This window comes from Gasterosteus aculeatus, chromosome 15 (assembly GCF_964276395.1).
Source record: "Gasterosteus aculeatus chromosome 15, fGasAcu3.hap1.1, whole genome shotgun sequence".
NCBI lineage: Eukaryota > Metazoa > Chordata > Actinopteri > Perciformes > Gasterosteidae > Gasterosteus > Gasterosteus aculeatus.
Window position 1 is genome coordinate 17,506,494 of NC_135703.1, and position 17,970 is coordinate 17,524,463.

Genomic DNA, 17,970 nt, shown 5'->3' on the forward strand with positions numbered 1-17,970 from the left:
GAGTGGTGCAGAAAAAGTAGTTCATGGGTTTGTTACTTCTAGACTGGATTACTATAATTCTTTGTTATCAGGCTGCTCTTGTAAATATCTTAAGCCTCTCCAGTTGATTCAGAATGCTGCAGCACGTTACATGTTAACAAGAACTAAGAAAAGGGATCATATTACTCCTGTATTAACTTCTCTGCACTGGCTCCCTGTTAAATCAAGAATAGAATTTAAGGTACTGTACTTCTCCTCACCTAGAAGGCACTTCCTGGCGAGGCACCGGGTTTTAAAAAGTAGGATGGGAACCACTGCCTTCAATTATCAAGCACCCCCTTTTTTGTGGAACCAGCTTCCACTTTCAGTCCGGGGGGCAGATTCGGTCAGCTCTTTTAAGGTAAAGCTTAAAATTTTCCTCTATGATTTTGCTTATAGTTAGGGCTGGCTCAGGTTAGCCCGGACCAGCCCTTAGTTAAGCTGCTATAAGCTTAGACTGCCGGGGGACTTAGGACACACCAAGCTCCTCTCTCACGCGCTCTTTTTTTACAATAATCCACGTTTTATTAATGCACATGACTAATTCAGCTTCAGTTTTTTTGTGCTTTCTCCCCTAGCAGGGGAGCTGCCATCATCATCATTATTATTTTAAATATTAATCATATTACTGTCATCATAAACCAACATTACCCTCTCCTAAAGTCATTGTGCTCTCCCTCCCCACAGGCTTCTGTGGATGGTGGTTCTATCTGATGGTGGTTCTATGTGATGGTGGTTCTATCTGTCCCTGCAGTGGTCCTGCTGTGCGCCTGGCTTACTACCCATAATTACTTGAGTCATTTCTGTCATAGGAATTGCGTGTATAATACATTGTTCATTCTGTACACATGGCATACATGGCAAACATTGTAGTCTGTCCATAATAACCACATTAATAACCGCCTTCACCCCTCAACCACCCTTCGCCTCAACAGCAACACTGGAGGGACATACTATCTCAAACGCAAAACCATCCCAAAAATACAATTGCACCCGCCAAAGCGGCTAGTGAGAGTGAGTGCTTTACCCGCCACAGACAAATTCTACCCGCATTTGGCTGGTGGGCGGGTGCCAATGTCAAGCCCTGGGTATAGACTATATTTGAAAAGTTCAAGGGGGCACTAGATAGTTTGCTGCTGGGCCCTTATTGCCCTTCATTGCCTTTCTTTCTCCAGTCACAAAACAGACAAATTTTCTCATAGTTCTGTCAGATCTGAGGTAGGTTTGACCTTCACAAGCTGGATGGAAAGACATTGGCCAACATTCTCGTGGCCCAGGCTTTTTGATTAAGTAAATGCCATATGAGGGAGAACATCAGCGCCTTGTATCCACTGAAATAATAAGCTGACCCGACCGCCCCTTTCTTTCGCTGTGCCTTTGAGCACTGGCCAACCATCTGATTCCACTCAGTCCCAAATGAGCAGCTTATTTTTCAAAGTGTCTCTCATTTGTGCTAGCTCGGCACCCAGACTTGAAATGGGATGGGAAAGAGGGAGAGAGTAAGATGGAGTGGAGAGCAGCAGTGTCATATTAGAGCATGTCAGATTATCCTGTCTGGCTTGGAAATCCTCAGATGGGTCGGATTTTCCCTGGTGGGAAAATGGGAATGGAGCATCTCTGCGGGACCTCTGTATCCACAATAAGAGGTGATGCATGATTTTATAGTCATTCCAGGCCCTTGACAAAATGAGAGCCATGGTTGCTATACAAAGACAGCATTGCCTTCAGGGTGTAATGGGAAAGTTGAAAGATGAAAACAGTCTTATTTTGCAGTAAAGTTAATGTGATAGACGTTTAAATGTTGATGGATCTGCCTTGAAATTTCTTATCCAATGCTTGTCACATGGTCCAATTCTAACGAAATCATGTGGGTTCACCTGCATCTTCTACAGCTCAGGCTCCACTGCCACAGCCAAGGTCAGCCTCTCGGAGATAAACCCAACTTGGAGTTGGAACTCAGAATGAAGATGGTGAGCTTTGCAGCTGCTGGGAGACAATGCCATCACAATACGGTAGGACGCTGGGAGAATCAGAACCGGAGCTGTGACGGGATAAAAGCGTCCACTAAATAACCTGTAATCTAATGGTAAAACACCATCTAGATAACCCCTCAATCAACTCAAATCTAATTCTCTCAAAGAAGGCAAAGGCCAATATACAGTTCTCACCCAAACTCTCTGTTCAGTTTCTCCTACTTTGATTTACCATTTTGTGTACACTCACTTCCAATTCCCTCCAAATTAAGAGTTTGAGATGATTTGACTTCAGTGTCGGCTTTTTCACCACCTCTCTTTTACTGTGACCAATCCTGTCTCTTTTGCTCTCGAGGGAGCATAAAGTTGGTCATTTGTTGAAAAACCAAATTACCTTTAAGTATAAGGTCTGTCTGCTAGTAGGGGATATATATTAAAGTATTAAAGCGAGAGACAGGGTACACCGTGGACTGGTCGCCAGCCAATCGCAGGGCCAACACAGAGGCATACAACCATTCACACTCACGTTCACACAATTTGGAATCCCCAATCAACCTGATCCCCAGTGCATCTCTTTGGACTGGGGAAGCAGCCAGAGTACCCAGAGAGAACCCACGCAGGGAGAACATCAGACTCCACACAGAAAGGCCACTGGGCAGAGTGGAACCCAGGACCTACGTGCCACCCGGAAATTTGTATCCACCTCTTGCTGAAAACAGCTGTCTGCTGCTAAAGTAATCCAGGTTGGGAAATTTGGTAAAAACACGAAGCTGTTATTGAGTGGTTCATTTGTTTCAGCCAGTGAGATAAACCTATACATCTTGTTTGCAATGGTCACACAGGCACTGACAAATGACAATTTTTGTAGTTCAGGCATGAACAAGATTTGTACCTAAACTGTAGGGAACACTTATAAACTTATTGAGCTCCGCAACCGCTTTCTTTGGTTGGATTGATTGTATAATAACTGTTGTTGATGTACAAAACTATAAAACTAAGACCAAGTTGTACATAATAGAATTTCTGACCACGGCGTCCTGGACAACAATTAATCGTTAGATTTTCTCTTGAATCCGTCTTTTTAAACATCACACGTATGGGCTTGACGCCATGAACATCTTAACCGACTGCAGACAACTTATTGAATGCAGCATCTGACTTGAATGTTTTAGTACGCAGGCAGCGTTAGACATTGAGGATACACACAATGCCTTTTAGTGAGAAACCGGATTCAACCTACTACTCACTAGTTACCTTTTCACTAGTTACCTTTAATAAAGCGATTTGAGTCCACGGTGGATCTTTTTAAAAGTTTCGCTTGGCAATGGTAAATGTTGACAAGTTCTAAATTGCAGCAGCTTTTTGAGCAACATGGAAAATGAACGTTGTATCCCTCAACAATGCACTAAGATCCGAATCCACTAATTGAAACTTTAAACTAAAGGAAATCAAGAGCCCTACTTGAGGACTCCCACATACATTTTTCCTCAACACCAAAATAATCCTTGTGAAGCTGTAATGTCGTAATTTCAGAGAACTAACCCAAGCTAAATAGCGTACGTGGCTGGCAACTCTCTCTCTCTCTGCTTTACTTCACACACTAACAACTGGCTATTAACTTCAGAAAAATGTCAGTCACGTTGGATGGTGATATTAAACCCACCATCTCGACTGGACGACAGATGGCCCTTTTAACAGCATGTGGGACAGTTCACTCCATAAATCTAGAACCGTGTCCCAAAACATTCTCTTCCATCAGTAGATGAACACCTCCGTTGTACCTGCTGCCCTCTCAGGAACCTCTGGTATTCTCATGAAGCTCCTGAATGCCCTACAGTGCTTTAGAGACTAAGATGTGAAAGTATCCCTCAATTGCACAAGCCACTTGACATTTCTTAAAGGTTGGTGAGGCGCCAGACAGGCAAGATAAACTGGTCCCACAGCAGATACTGTCCTCTAGGGCCTATTTGAGTCTCTTAATGAACTTTTCATCATGCTATTATACCAAAGATCTCAATCTCCGCAACTTGTATGTATATGTGCACTAATGCATACTTGCTCACTAAAAAACCTTTGAGCACACTTTGAAAAAATATGTCCCTTTTGAGCACCTTCTTCCTCTTTGATAAATAGTTGAATTGACTGGTTTAGGGAGTTTTGAGGAGGACTGATCAACACTTTTGAGTGTCCAATGTTGACTGAGATAATGCATTGCAACTGTCATTAATGAGACAGTTCTCTGCTACTAGAGTCAATGTATAAAGGAGGAGTGGTCAAACAAACACAGTTCTGAGGAACCAAAATTCTATGTATTTTAATTGACTTAATTGAATAAAATGAATTGACTAACCCCAACCAATAAATTTAATAATGTAACATAAACAGTTGTAAATCAGTTGTGTTGAATGACAACAATAGGCATTTATGAATGCTGCCAGAATCACTTGTTGTTGAAGATTACCAATATATTCATATTTAGCATTACATTTGACAGATTTACTGATGCCGTGAGTATAAATCAGGTAATGGCAAAACGTTTATAGAAATACAAAGCCAAACAAAAAAAAATCTATAATGAATTCTGCGTGTTTGTCAAATGAATAATCCAATCTGTGACAATCTCCTGTACATTAAGCAAACATGTTATATTCAAAAAGTCAGGCATCTGCACTTGGCACAAGTTGATTTTATTTTTATGATTTACAATGATATTGAATATGTGAATATTATTATATTCAATACAAAACCTTTGCAGTATGTTCCTAATTCCTTACATTTGAGAATCATTGTATGAGTAACATTGGTAGTACATAACCAGTTAAAAGTACATGCACAAGGACCTTTTTGCTCACTCAATCTGTTGTAGAAAACAGGTAGAGAACCTGTTGTTTTGTCAAGTCACAAGTCAGTGTTGATCAAGACCAGATCTACAAAAGAAGCGCATCTGCTGACCTCATTGACCGCCTTGATTGACAAAAGTGTCAAGTGACAAGAGTGAAAAGATGAATCGGTGGGGAATCGATTGGATCAACATGTTTGTTTGGGACAAATCATTTTAAAGTCTCAGCCTGTCATCCAGCAGGCAGACAATGACAAAGAAAAGCGCTCTGCCTAGATTGCATTTTAAACATTTCTTTGAGACGGGCTGCCTATAAAGTTCAGTCCTCGTAATGTTTGGAAGCTGAAGCTGAAATATTTGTTGGACGTGGAACTGATTGGATCTATGAACGAGCGCACTTGGTCATGCACTTTGAAAAACAAGTTCTACTGCAATGACACCACAGCCACATGTGGCTTTCATAGCCTCCATGTGTGCTGCTCCGTTTCCACGGGGAAGGCAGCGGCTGCTCTGAGGGAGTGACCTGACGAAACTCCGGGAGTCTCTGACCAAATCCTACTTATCTATCAACAGCGTTAGCTCGGAAGGTCACAGGGCCTCAACCCCCTCCCCTCCACACCCAGCAGGTGCTTATCCCCTCTGACACGAGTGCATGAGTCAAGTGGCTGACATTAGAATAACAAAGGCGGACGGCAGCAGATTGGAGATGGCCGGGTTTCACAGGTGCTGCCGCAGCTAAATCCCGTCGATACAGCGGGGAGATTAGAAGAGTCAAAGTGATTATGGGTAATTGGTTGTCTCACCTCGAGCACCTCGCATGGTCTTATCCTCCAATAAGCCTCCTTATACTCTTGAGTGGACGGCTGCTTTAGTGGAGCTGGATGGGGAGGGAGGCTGAAAGTTTTGGAGGCTTTGAATGATTCATTTGAGAAAGTGAGTTGTGGCTTCTGCCTGGGCATGATGAAAGAAGACGGATACAGTTATGCCAGCCAGCACGCACACACACACATGCCCCCTTTTCCCTCCGTACCCACACCTCCCCACCGCACACACACACACACACATCTTGATCCACTCAGGGGCTTCATGTTAGTTTTCATTATCAGCTCCCACTCTTCATAAAATTGAGCCCAATACCCATTGAGTTGGGCTTGGAGTTCCACAGCCAGAAAGGATGAATACATCATTAACCATGACTTCCCACACAAACAACAGTCCTTGGTAAACAGTACGGAGGGAGACGGCGGGCACGCTTCCACTCACGCAAACTATGGGCCTAATTTATTTTAGCCCTCTCTCGTCCGCCGGTTTCAGAAACCTCCACAAAGCCTGTTTAATTGGTAATCCCAAAGACACAGAGGCGATGATCAGAATTAGGCTATATCATAGTGCCTTAATGAAAGGAGTGTTTCCCATCTAATTTAATCAATATTAGAATATCTGCCAATTACCAGAATTATTTTACTTTGCATATGAAAATCAGGACCCTGCTCGTTTATCTCGGCCTCATCTCCCACACTGGTTGCATTACAAGTGTGATAACAATGGCTGATTTTTGATTTCACCGTCGAGAAATAAGGAGAGAGGGCGGTGTCCTAATTAAACTCCATTCAAAGTGTTGATGAGCTTTAACTGGCAAAGTTAATTAAAAACTTTATTTCTCCCATTCCCGGTCAAGATTAAAATCATGACGTTTGGAGTATTTAATCAAAAATATGTTTTGCAATTAATTATGATCTAATTTGCATATATGTATGTTAATTTGCGGAATGGGATTTCAATCACGCATCTTGAGCAAACCTTATCACTGGCTTGTTTGTTTTTTCTTTGGTACGGTAACCTTTGCTGCATGGGACAGCTTGAGCAGCAGTAATGGATACTGGTGGATTACATCCTAATCTTATTTCTTTCCTTTACAGCCACAGATTAGCGCTGCGTATCTAATTTTCCTCATATTCTCTCATCACCATGCTTATATGGCCCGTCCTCTTTTAATTGGAGATGCACGGGACACAAAGTTGGTGAATAGATGTTCAGATGCTGTGGACTTGATTGTTGAGACGATTAGGGAGCATATCTGCTGTCCACGGGGCTAATGCACAGGCACGGCAGCCAGTTTTAAACACCCTGCCAGGGAGGCAAAGAGAGGGAATGGCATCTCATCTGCAAGTTTCCCCCTCATTCTTTTTCCCTTTCCTTGCACGGCCCGCAAAGGGACTACGAGAATCAATTAAGGCCACGTATAACAGAAGGAGACAGCAAGCCTTTTAGTGCTTGGGTTAATGGTGAGCTATTGTATGAGACGTTGCTTAATTTCCCCTCCCGTCCCTCCCCCTCCGTCTCTGTCCTCACTGTGGTTAATAGCTAGTTTAAGAGCAATATGATGTATTACTCGGGGCTCTCTCTGGGGAAACCCGGGGGGGGGGGGGGGCTCCTGTACTGAATTCATTTAAGACGCCGTGGCTATTCCACAGTCACACTATGCCCTATTCACACAGCGCCCACGTATCCCCTCCATCCCCCGACTTTAATGGCAAATTAACTATTCTGAACTGTATTAAATTGCGACTGTAATCTTGGTCAAAGGGCGTGTAAGACATGCGTGTACGCAGCAGCTTTTCAAAGGTGCCGAGGTGAGAAAGAGTTGAGTGTGAGTATCGGCTAAACGTGGGCCATCCTACTAAATAATGACATTTTAGCTCTCATGGGATACGTGGCTGTAACGCCATTAAAGCAATTTGAACAAGGTTAACAGACACAAGCAACATTAGCGCTCCGTTTGAGTTTAGCTCTGTCAAGTCTCGTTTCTGAGAAGAAAATACGTTTTACGTTAAATAAAGAAAGAAGGTGTAATTCACAGCCTTCCTCAGCTGATGGAATTTATTTAATTTAATTTGAATATTGATCATTTATTTTCATGCTAAATTTTTCCCATCTGGCTTTAAAATTCTCCTTTCCCCCTACCGACATACCTGATAACCGAACCATCTTCAGTTTGAGAACTTCTTCTCCAAATTGTTTTGTAGAAGATTACAGATTCGTTTGAAAATGCATTCTATCCATTTACTGTAAAAAAAAAAAAAAAAGGTCATATTCAAACATGAATGTATCAGTATCAAACACCCAGTCAAAGCCAGACAATAACAATGGAGTTGGGGATTATGGCTGCACAGTACAGTACTGCTGGCAGACCTTCAGTCATGCATGCAGGTTTACACACACACACAAATGCACAAAGACGTAGTCATTCAAAAGGGTAGAGGCCCAAAAAGGGCCCGGTTGTTTGCGCCCTTTCTACACATCGCAAGCAGAAAGTGGTGGAAAGTGGCCTCCAGCAAGCTTGCTCAATGAAGGGTGAAGAGACCCAGGGAGGGTCCCTCAAGCCTGGGGGAGGTTTTAGCTAAATTATACGTTTAAGCCTTGTGTGTGTGTGTGTGTGTGTGTGTGTGTACACGGCTGCAGCCAGTGTGTTTCTGTGCATTTTTGCAGCAAGTACAGCGTATGTGTGTGTGTGTGCTCTGTGTGCATCCTGCGTGATCGGGCTTTAATGGCGGCTCCAGCCCTGGTCCCAGCCTCCGTAATGAATGAGCTATTACTTAATGAAATCTGAAGAATGCTTGGCAGCGGTGGGCCGAGTTGGCGCCGCACACCAGGAGCCCGTTCCAACACGCGGCACTGATGCCATCGTATTTAGGACTGGCGTTTGTCGTCATGCGAGACGGGGGCCAATGTGTGCTCTGCCCTGATTGTTTGAGTATACTATCATTAGCAGGCTGGCTTCCAATGAGGCTTTCATCCCAGAGACAAGTGTTTGTTGAATGCTAACCAGGGTCAGGCCGGTCAAAGGCTTTCCAGCACGTGTGATGTAATCACAGCACGGGGATGTCAGTTTCACACCTTGTTTCCTGTTGGATTCTCACGCCGTTACTTCAGTGCATGATGATTTCTGTTTGGGCTGGACACCGTGTACACTTGTTAGCTGCACGTTTACGTTGCACCAGGATTTCTTTTCCTTCTTTTTTTAGGACGGGGTAAGTGTGAAAAGCATTTAACGGTGCACACATGGGAGGAAAAGTCCTCAGCTTTTTGTGTTTTCTTGATGGCAGGTGTGACAACTGGGGGAAAAAAATGTTACCCGTTCTTTGCCCCCCCTTGCCCCCCCCCCAGCCTCGGGGGATAATCTCCTGCTGTGTGTGTGTGTGTGTGTGTGTGTGTGTGTGTGTGGAGGGGGGGGGGGGGATAATAAGGGGTTGTAAATATTTGAGAATGTGCATTCCACATGAATGGGTAATTGCATACATTGAGCACATTGACAAAGACACCCCAGACATACACACACACACACACACACACACACACACACACCTCCACGAATACCACATGTGAACACATTGAAATATTTTTTGGGATCAGAGTGTGTTTCCGTTAAAGTTTGCTTTGCGTGAATGTCATCATACTGCCCTCTTTTGTTTGCGAGTCAGATAATGTTACCCCCCCCCCCCCCCCCTCTGCCTTACTCATCATTTACTGCTCCACTGACTTCAATCTTATTTGCATGTTTGTATTATTTTTATTACCACCTCTTTACACCTGCAGTAGTAGCTGTTGTCACACGAAGGAGTGTGTGTGTGTGTGTGTGTGTGTGTGTGTGTGTGGTTATATATGATTGCATATTAGAATGCAAGTGTCTACAGTGGGTCGGCACGGTGACGTGGTGGTTAGCACTGTCGCCTCACAGCAAGAAGGTCCTGGTTCCACTCCGCCCAGTGGCCTTTCTGTGTGGAGTCTGCATGTTCTCCCCGTGTCTGCGTGGGTTCTCTCAGGTTGGTTGGGGACTCTAAATTGCCCGTAGGTGTGTGAATGGTTGTATCTCTCTGTGCAGCCCTGCCATTGGCTGGTGACCAGTCCAGGATGAACCCCGTCTATCGCCTGAAGTTGGCTGGGATGGACTCCAGCCCCCCCGTGACCCTGTGTGCCGGATAAGCAGTTTGCAGATGGATGGATGGTGTCTACTCCGGGATGTAAATGCGACCCTGGTTGCATACGCACCCACAGGTAATTGTTAATCGATAGCACGTTGAGCTTTACATGCAGTCACTGACCTCAGTGGCTCTACTGATGAGCCGTTGGTGTCCGTCACCTTCCATCAGCACATACAGGGTGGTGCAGAGGACCGAGTTAACAGTGGATGGGCTACAGAGGAGCCGTTGTAGTCCTACACAAGCTCCCCCTTGTAATCACTAAATGCTTAACCACAGATCAGATTTATTGTGAACAAGCACGGACACAAAGGGGATTAGAAAGTGGTTTTAGAGAGTGTACACTTCACATTTGAACACCTCTTAGTAAAGAAAACAAAGAAAATCATTTTGGTCATATTTGCACTAGACCAGGAGAACGGTGGCAGCTAAATATGCTTTTTCGAATTGTATCCAATTAAAAGAAAAAGCAAAAACATTTTCACACGTGCAGCACTTGTACATATCACCATGAACACAGCAGGTACACTTCAATAAAACTGACGTGACAGCTGAGCCATTCCACTTACTTAAGAAGGTCATAGTGTTTCTAACATCACGACAAAGGCGGCGGCGATAAACAAATCTTAGCATCGGTTGATATTCTTTGGACCAATGAACGATGGAAGCTTCACGAGTTGAATGTGTGTGTTACAGCTCACAACTCAGATGTAGAAAAATCATTTTGCTGGAAAGATTGAAACTTTTTCAATAAGAATACAAAATATATATTTTTTAAATGTTGCATTTTTTTCTGTTAATCACCTTAATTAATTAATCAATAGTTTCAGCTCTAATATGACATCATTTTTTTTGTCTAGATCTATCAATGGTCCCCTGAATTTAACCTTTATTTTGATGGTTGTGTACAGTATGACTACTGCTTAAGTGGATCAGATTGACCCCCAAAAAGTTGTTGATTTGTACCTTCATTTTACTTTTGGAGGAAACATACATGGAGTCTGTTTTTTCCACTAAAATAATAAAGATATTTATTTGGACTATATATACAAGTTGGTGCATTATGGATTCAATACATATATTGAATATATTTCTCTAACAGTAAAACACAGTAAATTGTAATAAACTGACAATCATTTAATCATTTATTTTAGGCCGAGGAATTTAAAAATGTGTACTCCATGAGTTTGTGTTATACTCTTTATTTGCAAATCATTTGACTGATTGAATGCATTTGTTCTGAGGTAAATCCTTTATTCTTCTGAGAGCCGTCCTCCACTGGTCTCACGCTGTGGGGAGTAGTTTCATAGGGAGGGGCTCCCCTGGTGGACACACCGAGTACTTCTCCCCCCTCCCTGCACAGCTCTATGGCTCCCATTGCTGCGTTGCGCTGCTGCTCTGAGTCCTTTGCGGCGGTATTCTGTTGACCAGGGTACAGCCGGCTGGATTAGTGCGTCTTTTCACCCTCTAATCCAACTAAGCTGGGGCATCAATCGGCAGAACCTTTAAACCAGTCCGAGCCAGGTTCAGGCTCCGGTAAAGAGGGAAACGTGACGGCGGCGAGAACCCGGACGAGCTGCTTCCACAACACAGGAAGTCATTCACGCTCACAGGGAATGTTTCGATGGAGGACATCAGGCAGGCAAACAACTGAGGTGTTACGACCACAGACTTTTATATTCAGGCCCTCAGAGGTCCGCGTAACTTCACAATCCTCTTACCGGTCGTTGCTGCTCGGAGCCGCTAATGCCATTAAAAACCCAATCCACACCGGTTCATCCCCTTAGGAGGACAATGGCTCTCGTGAGCTGACCGCTGGGATTAGACCCAGTAAATCCAGGGGGAGCAGGAGGTGGCAGGGATGGGGGGCTACAGACGCTGCTTATTTTTCTGACCATGTCTGAGCTTTTACAACCTGAATTGAAATTCAGATTTTGGATTAGCATAATTACACAAAACGTGTTACAATAAATTCACCTGATTTTGATTTCCCTTCCAATCTAGCTTTAGACAATTTAAATTTCCCTGTGATTATTTTTGCCATTTTCTTGTGCACTGTGACTGCAAATCAACAATAATTGTAAAAGTGATGAACCAGAAACAAATTCTTGTACCGCAACTCACAGGAGATGAAAGTAATCTAACTAAAGCAGCAAAATACATATTTTATTCAAACATTTTCTTTGTAACAAAAGTCCTTCAAACCCTTTAAGACTAATTGCATCTGCCGAGGCAGAAAAGTAATCGCCTGACCAGAAGCCCAAACTGCACACAGCAACAGCGTAACCTGTTGGCTTGTATTTACATACATGAAAGCTGGATCTGTTACTTGTGTCTCCATTGATGGACTTTGTGTGGTTGTGGGTCTGCATTTGGTTCTCTGTCCTCCCTGCAGGTCGACTCTGAGAGCTACTGATGGATCCCTTGTTTAGCAGCAAACTTCAGGAGGGTCATTCAAACGGCAACTGGGACCAAAACAGGGGGGGCTGGGTTTTTGACTCCCCCCCCCAACAGACACTTTTCCTCTGTGCCCGGCGAGAGTTAGTTGATAGATTGTGTGCATGTGGTGAATAGAAGCCACACCTGCCTGCTGGCAGCTCCACACGGTGGAGACACACTTATGCGACACTTGTTTGATGCTGGACTACCTTTCGGTCAGGAAGATGTCGAGTTTTTTTAGCAGTTTTCAAAAAGGTTTTTTAACAGAACAAAACTTCATTTTGTGATAAACTAGAAATATTGTGTGTAGAGTGTTCAGAATGTCCTCCATTGCATTGAAGGCGGGGAAATGTGCACGGCTGATATCTGGAGTACCCTCACAGCGTAACTCTGCTCTCCGCCTCCTCACACCAGCGGAACAAATCTTTTCTTCCCTCTGAGCAGCACTTTGATTGTCTCTGTGTCGTCCCGAGGCCTCGGCTATTGTCACAGACACATCATGGACGTTAAGTGCTACATGGGCCTTTGGTGACCTCGTCGTCCGAGGGGATCCGGTAAAGGACAACTCGTGTTTACCTAGTGGGGGCCGCCCGACAGGATTCAACCATCCTCCCACTTTCCATGTCGGACAAAGTCCTCTCCTGGGAAGCCAAGTTGTTGGACACGGAGGCCTTTGTCGCCGTTGCGCGCTGTAGACAAAAGGGGCCTCTCCTCCACTGACAAGATAACGCCACGGCAGCTATTGTAAAGTCACACTATTGTGTAGTCCAATTCTCTGCCGGGTTCGCGGAGGCCCACACAGTACAGTAGACAGGCAGAGACACACTGCGGCGCAGACGCACACAAAGGCGAGACAGAAATGTGACAGAATTGGACGCTTCTACTGTTCTGAAGACGCCACTCGCAGGGAACGAGGACGGGGGACCGAGGGGGAACAAAAGAGGAGCGTTTTAAAAAAAAACCCACTTCTGAACGCCCAGATCAAAGGCAGCCGAGGAGAGAGAGAAGGAGACAAAAATAAAAGCATAAACAGAGTAAACAAGCCGAGATGGAGTGAGCGGCTGAGCCGGGCGGCGGGGGCGGGGGGGGGGGGGGTGGTGTCACAGCATCTTAACCACGTCCACAAGGTGCGGCGTTCCCTGTGCACAGACAGGCCAGGTTATCACACGGCACCATTGACTCTCCTCTCGGTGTCATGGAAGGCCGGCAGGTGTTTGTGCGGCGGAACGAGGCAGCTGCAGCAGAGTGAGGAGATAACAAGCGGGAAAACAAGCACTGCTCCTCCACCTCCTCCACCTCCTTTTCTTCTCTTTCGCTTCAAGACGGGGTTTTCTCAGGGGGGGGGGTTTCTCTCTTGCCTCTCTTTTTCTCTCAGCAGAGTGTCACCATGAGGCCGTCTGAGAACAGCGACACCCGCCCCGGTGCCACATGCGCCCCGGTTGAGAGGGAGGGGGCCGCTGACATTTTGCGGACCGACAAACTGGAGGCAGCAGCGCGAGTTGTGCACCAGGTTTTTCCCTGACCTTTCATCGCCCCGCGTGGTTATGACTGTTAGCTCTGTGCTCACGTGTAAACCTTTTTCGGTTTGGCCGTGTACCAACGCTCACCTTTAATTTATCCTATCTGTAATAATATATAACAGGCCAACGGTACAATGGTGTTCCTTCCCTTCCACTGTATGGAGATCGTGGGCAGATGTTTAAAAAAAAAGCTTGAAATCTTTGAATGATTTTTTAATGTCCCAGTTCCACACACACAGAGACATAACGGAGTGGAACCGGGAGGTGGACATTGTCTGTAAACTGTACGACACGTGGCTCTTGTGTGATGTGAAGCGACATCTTCTGTACTCTGCTACTGTTTCAGAGGAGAAAAGTGGTTAGAAGTTTTAGGCTGGTCGGGCCAAACGCATTACAGATACAGTAAAACATCTGCTTGGTGGGATCATCGGAACAGAACCTTCATAATAACACCTCATGTAAAGAATGTCTTTAGCAAATAAACATGGGCTATTATATCTTTACACACAGTTTCTTTGAGAAAAAGCAGAGGATGATTTATGACTTACTCAGTTTTTATTAGCTTCATGTCTGTTGAAGTCAAATTTATTTTAAAATCAAAACAGTAAATTATTTGACAATTTAATACTTTTAAATATTCTGACAGTTAGTGTATGTTTTAGCACTATTTATTTAGCTTATTTTTTATATATATGATAACTCATTTTTGATTAGCCTTGTTTATTATCACAATGTTGCGTTTTTAATTATATCTTCAAGCAAGCAATAGCTCATTTTGCTTTAGCTAACGGTAGTGATGGTTATATCTCCGGCTATCTTCACCTGGATTTGGTCTGCTAAATCATTTGAGGCCAGGGGCTTACAGGTACATTGTTTTTTACATCATTTATTTTATTTAATTTTCAAACAAGAACAAAATGTCACACAAACATTCCCACTCCCACTTCTGTTACGAAAAAACAGATTTCCCGTGGAGGGCCGATGAGGTGAGATGAAAACCATTTGTGTTCAGACTGCTGCTTCTTCCTTCTGTCGATGTGCTCCGTCCTCACCCGTACATTTACACTCACGTTTCACTGTTGATCATCAAGGGATAATAAATACAGCCGACAAATAACCAGATGTTAGAAACAGTCAATTCAATTCAGCCATTTAAAAATAAAACATGAGCTTTTGCAGCAATGGCAGCAAAACACGTTGTCTCATCAGACTTTAGATTCCCATGAGCCCCAAACAGAAAACAATCAGCAATATGCCGACAGTGGCTGCAGGTTTTTTTTGGGGGGGTGGGGGGTGTTGATCTAAGAGTAGAAACTCTTGTGAGACAGAAACGTGTTATAACGCACACGCATTGCTGCAGCATCTGACTGCACGGCAGATTAACAACTGTTCTCGTTGCTGCAGCACAACACACAACGTTGTTACTCACCGTTTAAGGACAATAAAAAGCCACTCTGCTCGTGTTTTTCACATTTCTTCCTCTGGTTTGTCCCATTTTTCTTAAAGCAAAGTCCAATTGTTCTATCTCCTCACCACTGAGAGAGAAAGATCCTACATGCCACGACGCCTTAACACAAACTGCCACAGACAATGGAAGCAGCAATCAAATATTTCACAGAAAACCAAATACGCACATATGTCGGCAGCAATTTAGCGAGACATATATTAAGAGCGAGCAATCCGAGAAAGGAGGGGAAGAGAGAGAGAGAGAGGAAGAAAAAGAACGATGGCAGGAAAAATCAAATGAGACGTTTGATGAATATTCTCCCATTGTTCCTGGGAGTGTAAGTCGCCACCTACTTCAGAGCATCGAGAGGAGCAAATAAGTCAAGCTCCTCGGGAACGCAGGGCGTGGCACGCAGCACCACCGAGTGCACAATTAATAGTATTCTCACATATCTGGAGATGTTATTAAGGGGGGAAGTCACACCTAAAGAGGCTCTCGAATGACACTCTGAGATTTGTCACTTCCAGCAGTCGTTTAATAGCTCATTTGAAACTGTTGACCCCGGTTAACAGAACAAGCCCACTCGAGCTTTTAGTGAATTAGTTTAGATTTAATGGGATAAATGGAATCCCACTCACCTGCGTGCACACACATACAGACAGAGAGACTTATTGTGCGCCGTCTACTATTATTTATTAGTGCACCAAAAGTAAATACAGAACATTCTTACCTGCAGTTTTCTCTTCCTCAATTTCAACCACACAAGCTTTTCTATCACATCTGCCTGCAGAACAATGAACGGGAAGACGGAAAAAATATAAAAGACAATCTCTGATAACCATCCATTGTTGGAAATAACCTGAAAATATCAGCAAATGTCACACATGGGTGGGGGGGGAGGGAGGGGGGGAATAACCCAATATAATACACTTGAGAAAATATTTGCCAATCTAAGAATTTCATATGGTAAATGTTAGCGCTGAAACAGTGTGCTGCCAATAGAATCCAATTAAAGAAAGCCTCACAATGTTTTTGAGGATTTCACAGGAATGCCAGCGACTGGAGATATCGGTGCATAAATTAACTGCAACAGACTTAATTACACAGGAGGAAAGCAGGAGGTAGAGAGAAAGGAAGAGATGTGTGCAAACACAGAGGAAGGGAGGTGTGCTGATTTTATTCTTTTTACACCAGAACTCCAAAGTAAAAAAAAAAAAAGAAGATAAATCAGTGAGACACTCACCGTGCTTCAGGCTGCTCCATCTGTCTCCGCTACACACACACACACACACACACACACACACACACACACACACACTCTGTACCTCGATGTCCAGCAGATGCAGGTTAAAGGTGTGTGTATTCTCATAGCTGCCGTCTTAACCAGAGAACACCAACACGAGCACCTCCTAAATTCCACCTCACAAGTTTGTACACGACACATAAAAGCTGCATTTCCCCCGTCTGTGAATCAATTTCTTTCTTTTCTTTGCTTCTTTTTTTCAGTGGTAGAGAAGGGGGGGGGGTGGGGGGGGGGATGCTTTGCACATAAATGTGATGCATTGACTCTGCTTGCTCATATCTGCCTGCATTGTATGTGGGCGGGTGTAAATCCTCATCTTCCTGTATATCCATTAGTAATGCAACACTCTAAAAATAAAGTGTGCCCCGGCGTATCAGTGCCTGTGAACATGCTGCCTGTGTAATCACATTTTATATACTTCTTTTTTATCTGTTGCTGCAAGAGAGGGGGAGGAATGGGGGAGTCGTGCAGGTGTCTCAGCGTCGGGGCTGTGGGCGCTGCAGCTCCGCACACTTGTATAGATGGCGCCGATAGGCCAATTGTGAACGGCGGGAGGCTACCGTTTTACCAAAAAAATGCTATCATACCAACACGTAAGACAATGTTGTGAAGAGTGTGAGAAGTCCCACTTTTTTTTATATCCCGCTGCATCCCTCCATCCTCTCCTCTTCGTCTCTGCTGCATTGACACAAATTAGCATGCTTGGAATAAACTGCATAAGTTATCAGCTCCTTGGAAAGCAGCGCATGAGGAGAGAGCAGCAGAAGAAAAGGAGGAGACAGTTAGAGGGGAGACTTCTATCACTTAATGAAAAATAGCTTCCTTTTTGGACGGAACTTCACAGGGCTGCAATCAAGCCCTGGCCCCCACTTCTTGACGTGCAATCCAGGCAAATCAAGTCAGCATCTATTAATAATATTTCCCTGGCTCCTTTCATTCCAGCGCGTGTCCTACCACTGTCAACGCTGTGATGGAGCACTGCCTTTATCTCCACCCGGCCTGCTCTGTCACAGTGATAAACAATTCTAACAAGAATCAGAATAAAGATCTCCCCAGTAGACTCCCGGAGATAGAGGGGGGCCCTTTTTTCTCATTTTCTAGACGGCAAAATTTAATCTAGTGCCTACTCCCCCCCCCCCGCTATCAAACCCCCCCTCGTTTCACAGACACACACACACACACACACACACACATATATATACCTCACCCAAATACACTCCCTTTCCTGCCCCCCTCCCTTATTCCTCCTTCTTCCGCCTCTGCCTCCCTCCCCGTCTTCCTTTTTTTTTTCTCCTCTTGCTTCCTCCCCACTCTTTTTTTTCAAGCGTCTCATTCAAAGAGATGCTAATTTTCTCAGAGATGGGACCTGATGGAGTTGGAGCGCAAAGTGAATGTCAAAGGGGGTGGAGGAATGGAACGGAAGAAGTGTGTTGGGGGGGGGGGGGGGGTGTG

General features: G+C 44.4%; 2 long non-coding RNA genes across 4 annotated transcripts; one reads left to right on the forward strand and one right to left on the reverse strand.

Annotated features, from left to right (window-relative positions):
- Positions 1 to 767: 767 nt before the first annotated feature.
- LOC120833417 (uncharacterized) lies at positions 768 to 12,803 on the forward strand. Of its 3 annotated transcripts, none has more exons than XR_013452689.1 (4): positions 768 to 1,664; positions 1,911 to 2,030; positions 9,713 to 9,885; positions 12,205 to 12,803. It is a non-coding gene; the product is annotated as an uncharacterized LOC120833417 (long non-coding RNA). The 3 variants fall into 3 exon arrangements; XR_013452690.1 differs by having other exon boundaries at positions 1,916 to 2,030; XR_005714315.2 differs by having other exon boundaries at positions 768 to 2,030.
- A 1,835-nt stretch (positions 12,804 to 14,638) lies between these two features.
- Positions 14,639 to 16,525, reverse strand: LOC120833416 (uncharacterized). The gene is made up of 2 exons (XR_005714314.2): positions 16,459 to 16,525; positions 14,639 to 15,999 (listed from the first exon to the last, which is right to left on the reverse strand). It is a non-coding gene; the product is annotated as an uncharacterized LOC120833416 (long non-coding RNA).
- Positions 16,526 to 17,970: the final 1,445 nt, after the last annotated feature.